The sequence below is a fragment of the Triticum aestivum genome, chromosome 6D (assembly GCF_018294505.1).
Source record: "Triticum aestivum cultivar Chinese Spring chromosome 6D, IWGSC CS RefSeq v2.1, whole genome shotgun sequence".
Taxonomy (NCBI): domain Eukaryota; kingdom Viridiplantae; phylum Streptophyta; class Magnoliopsida; order Poales; family Poaceae; genus Triticum; species Triticum aestivum.
In genome coordinates this window covers 260,354,359-260,360,236 of record NC_057811.1, presented here as the reverse complement: position 1 = coordinate 260,360,236, position 5,878 = coordinate 260,354,359, and positions in this window count along the sequence as shown.

The window sequence follows — 5,878 nt, the reverse complement described above, 5'->3', positions numbered from 1 at the left end:
TTCTGGCAGATTGTTAACATGATATTCAATTTTGCCAAGCTTGTTGTAGTTGTTTCATACATTCTATGTACTTTCTCTTGCCATGGGTAGCTTCATAAACATTCCCTATTGCTGTTTGTATGCTTGTTTGGTCATGCATTGCTTTGTGGTGAGTGCATCAAGCTCACCAAGATGCCCTCATAATGTCTGTTTCTGCCATGCTCTGTTTTCTGCCAAGTCTGGAACCTGTTAACGAAACTTGCTATGTTTACCTTGGCCAATATTTTTAGGAGCTCATAAATATTTATCTTGGCCATTTGGAATTAATGCAGTAATTATTTGCATTGGATATATATATGTTATATATTTTATATATGTCCAAAAATTCTGAATTTTGGTGAGGGGCTTTGGATTAATCCCTTAGGTCCCTGCAAAAATTGACAGAAGCAAATAAATGGTTTAGTATTTCTACTAAATCAAACAAATGTCAGAAAATTAGAAAACAGAAACAAACTAGGAAAAGGGAGAAACTTACCTGGCCTGGCCCAGCGGCCCAGCAGGCCGGCCCAGCCAGCTAGCCGTGCCAGTCGTCCCCTTCCTCGCGCCAGGAGGACAGGGGCACGCGCTCGCCGCCCGCGCGCATGCGCGCCACCTCCTGCTTCTCCCCTCGTCGCCTGGATCGCCCGAACGACGCCACGCGCCGTCCCGCACCTCTCTCGCTCTCTCCCGTGCCCATTCTCTCTTCCCCCTCGCTCTCTCTCTCACGGCCGAGCGCTGCCGTCGCCACCGGCCACCGTTGCCGTAGCCACCGCCACCCCCTCGCCTCTCCGGCACGCCCAGGAGCTCCGCCTCCTCGCTTTGAAGCTCTCCGCCGAGCCACGCAAGCCGGAGCGCCCCGTGGAGCCGTCGCCATCGCCATCTTCGTCTCCGGCCGCCACGGATCTCCACCGGCCGCTCGTCGCCTGCAGGGCCTCCCCCGAGCTGCTGATCTGCTCGCCGGCCTCACCGTGAGCCACTGACTCGAACCCCTCTTCTCCCCCTTGCTTTTGCGTGCTCCAGCACCCCTCCTTGCTGCGGTCGTAGTGCCTCACCGCCGTCCATGGTGCCACCGTGACCAGAAGCCAAACTAGCCGCTCCCGAGCGCGTCACCGTGCTCCTGGTGACGCCAGGAAGCCGTAGTGAACCTCCGCAGCCCCTGCCGTGCCTCGTAGCCGCATCCCGCTCGAACCCGTGCTCTGGTCGCCGCCCCGAGCTTGATTCCGGCGAGCTCCGGCATCCCCGCGTCCTTCCGTCGCCTCCCCTGGATGCGGACGAGCCCGGGCTACGCCCCGGTGCCCTCAGCTGCCGCCCCCGTGGCCTATATCGCGGACGCCGCCGCGTCCAGAGGTCGCCGGCGACGACCTCTCTGGCCTGCCATGTGGGCCCGACTTGTCAGGTGATTAGCTTAAGGTTAATCACCCTCTAATCTACCCCCACTGACACTGACAATGGGCCCCAGCACCGCTAAATAATTTAGATTAACTAGAAAACCCCTCCGGTTAACACTGAGTCACTGACGTGTGGACCCCACACGTCAGGTTTGACTTGGTCAGCGCCGCTAACCCGCTGACGTCATGATGACGCAGTGCTGACGCAATAAACCCTTTTTCTGGATTTAAATTAAATCAGGAAATTCCAGAAAATGTTCAAAACTTCTAAAATTCATAGAAATTCAACCGTAGCTCAGATTTAAATAATTTATATATGAAAAATTATCAGAAAAATGCAATCTATCCATCTGTACTAGTTTCATGCATGACAAACCAACTTATACCTACTGTATAAGTGAAAACATATAAATGGCATATATAAGGACTTAAATTAGAGTTGCATTTGAACCTTTGGTTCAAATGGATCTCTTCCAAGTTGAATGCTAAATGCATTGGCTCAAAATACATCACATATTCATGCCATATTCATGCATCATATTGTTGCATATGATTGTGTTTTGATTGTCGACACCGTTCCTTCTCGATAGGTCCTGCTCCGGAGAGTGTTCCAGAGTACCTGTCTGAGGAGCAGTGCCACCCTGTTGATCTACCAGGCAAGCAAACCCACTTGTTCATTCCGATACAATCCTACTCTCTCGCTCCTGCTCTCTTTTACTGCATTAGGACAACAACGATTCAACTGCTACTTTATGCTGCGGTAGTTGAACCCATTCCTCTGCATGACCTGTCATTGCCACAGTAAATAGTTGAAACCCACTAGCATGTGTAGGAGTTGATTGAGCCATGTTGTGTTCCTACCATGCCTTGCCTGCTATTGCTTAGAGTTGTGTCAGGTCTGATTCATTGGGAATGAATTGGAGTGTTACGATATGTTCTGGTGCTGAGAGTTAAGTGTATGAACACGATTTGGTAAAGGTAGCGGTGAGAGGCCATGTAGGAGTACATGGTGGGTTGTCTCACTGGAACCGTCCTTAAGCACTGAGTTCTGTGTATGTTGTCCAATGACTAGCTACTACCACACATTGGAATGCTTAAGTGCCCCTCTCGACTTATTAACCAACTTGATCTCTGTCTAGGAGTTGCAACTAGTTTCTGGGGTTTGTAGGTAGTGCTATTTTTCTACCGAGTGGCACCCGACAGGGTGGGCTTGGGACAGACTAGGCACACGTGGCCCGGTGTACCGAGTGGCACCCGGATGGTGGGCTCGGGAACCCTGTACACATCGTTTGGGGCCGTGAGCGACACCCCGGCCGGATCTCCTTGCGGATGGAACCCGAATAGGCGATAAACCTGGACTAGAGTCTTGTGTGGTTAGTCAGGTCATGGCCGACACCCTCGCCAGGCTTCCGCTTGAAGGTTGCCGAGGTACATGACGTGTACATGGCGGTAAGTGGCGAGAGCGTGTGTGAAGCAGTACACCCCTGCAGGGTTATCATGATCTATTCGAATAGCCGTGTCCTCGGTTATGGACTTCTTGGATGCTTACGTGGTACATAGACAACTTGAAGTGGATACTCTAAAATGCTCAAGATAAGTGTGAGTGCTATGGATGGCTTCTCGTAGTGAGACGGGAATGAATCCATAGTGCTGTATTGAGGTGGTGATTAGTGGACTCGTGTGCGCCTTCTTACCTTAAAGAAGTTTCTCGTAGTCGTAGAACAGGATAGCCACTGAGTCAAAGCTGGCTTGCTGCAACTAAAACCCACACTACCTTCTTGATACAAATGCATGTATGATAGGATCTGATGTAAGTCTTGCTGAGTACCTTTATACTCATGTTGCTTTATTTATGTTTTTGCAGCGGAGACTTCAGTCTTATTAGTAGTTCCGCTTGGACTTCGACGAGTAGCTTGTACCTCAGCTACGATCTTGTACCCTTGGGAGGGGCTTGTAGATAGTCAAGCTTCTCGCCCTTTTCTTTTGTAGATGTCTGTACTCAGACATGTAATGCTTCCGTTGCTTGTATGCTCTGAATGATGGGTCATGTGACCCCTGTTTGTACTTAATGCTATGTGGCTCTTCTGGGCCTTTTTATCTATATGAGTTTGCGTTATGTTGTGATGCCATGTTGTACAGCACATACTTGCATGTTATGCGTACGCGTAACGTGTATTGCTATGTGTGGGATCCGACAACCTAGTTGTCTATCCTTGGTAGCCTCTCTTATGGGGAAATGTAGTCTAGTGCTTCCACCGAGCCATGGTAGTCCGCTACAGCCCGGTTTACCGGAGTCCTGCTAGCCCAGCACTACTGCTCCGGAACACTTAGACTGGCCGGCATGTGATTCACTTCGTTCATGTGTCTGTCCCTTCGGGGAAATGTCACGCGGTGACATCCGGAGTCCTGCCTAGCCTGCTACAGCCCGGGTTCCCGGAGTCCTGTTAGCCCAGTGCTACAGCCCGGATTCGCACGCTGCTGACCGACATGCTCGATGTTGTTTCTTGTATGCCTGTCCCCGTAAGTTAGTGCCACTTTGGGTTCACGACTAGTCATGTCGGCCCGGGTTCTTTGTCATATGGATGCTAGCGACACTATCATATACGTGAGCCAAAAGGCGCAAACGGTCCCGGGCCATGGTAAGGCGACACCCGTGGGAATACCGTGCGTGAGGCCGCAAAGTGATATGAGGTGTTACATGCTAGATCGGTGTGACTTAGAATCAGGGTCCCGACAGCTTCAGCCATAGGTTCTATCATGTATGCAATGTTGTGTACCAGACCTGATGTGTGCCTTGCTATTAGTTTGGTAGGGAGGTACCAAAGTAATCCAAGAGTTGATCACTGGACAGCGGTCAAGAACATCCTGAAATACCTGAAAAGGACTAAGGATATGTTTCTCGTTTATGGAGGTGACAAAGAGCTCGTCGTAAATGGTTACGTCGATGCAAGCTTTGACACTGATCCAGATGACTCTATGTCACAAACCGGATACATGTTTATATTGAATGGTGGAGCTGTCAGTTGGTGTAGTTCCAAGCAGAGTGTCATGGCGGGATCTACGTGTGAAGCTGAGTACATAGCTACTTCGGAAGCAATAAATGAAGGAGTCTGGATGAAGGAGTTCATATCCGATCTAGGTGTCATACCTAGTGCATCGGGTCCAATGAAAATCTTTTGTGACAATACTGGTGCAATTGCCTTGGCAAAGGAATCCAGATTTCACAAGAGAACCAAGCACATCAAGAGACGCTTCAATTCCATCCACGATCAAGTCAAGGAGGGAGACATAGAGATTTGCAAGATACATACGGATCTGAATGTTGCAGACCCGTTGACTAAGCCTCTCTCACGAGCAAAGCATGATCAACACCAAGACTCCATGGGTGTTAGAATCATTATTATGTAATCTAGATTATTGACTCTAGTGCAAGTGGGAGACTGAAGGAAATATGCCCTAGAGGCAATAATAAAGTTGTTATTTATATTTCCTTATATCATGATAAATTTTTATTATTCATGCTACAATTGTATTAACCGGAAACTTAGTACATGTGTGAATACATAGACAAACAAAGTGTCCCTAGTATGTCTCTACTAAACTAGCTCGTTAATCAAAGATGGTTAAGTTTCCTAGCCATAGACATGTGTTGTCATTTGATGAACGGAATCACATCATTAGAGAATGATGTGATGGACAAGACCCATCCATTAGCTTAGCACTGTGATCGTTTAGTTTATTGCTATTGCTTTCTTCATGACTTGTACATGTTCCTATGACTATGAGATTATGCAACTCCCGAATACCGGAGGAACACTTAGTGTGCTATCAAACGTCACAACGTAACTGGGTGATTATAAAGATGCTCTACACGTGTCCCCGATGGTGTTTGTTGAGTTGGCATATATCGAGATTAGGATTTGTCACTCCGATTGTCGGAGAGGTATCTCTGGGCCCTCTCGGTAATGCACATCACTATAAGCCTTGCAAGCAATGTGACTAATGAGTTAGTTGCGGGATGATGCACTACGGAATGAGTAAAGAGATTTGACGGTAACGAGATTGAACTAGGTATGATGATACCGGCGATCGAATCTCGGGCAAGTAACATACCGATGACAAAGGGAACAACGTATGTTGTTGTGCGGTTTGACCGATAAAGATCTTCGTAGAATATGTAGGAACCAATATGAGCATCCAGGTTCCGCTGTTGGTTATTGACTGGAGAAGTGTCTCGGTCATGTCTACATAGTTCTCGAACCAGTAGGGTCCGCACGCTTAACGTTCGATGACGATTGGTATTATGAGTTTATGTGATTTGATGTACCGAAGGTTGTTCGGAGTCCCGGATGAGATCACAGACATGACGAGGAGTCTCAAAATGGTCGGGACATAGATATATTGGACCATGTTGTTCGGACACCGGAAGTGTTCTGGAGAGTTTGGATAAAACCGGAGTGCCGAAGGGTTAC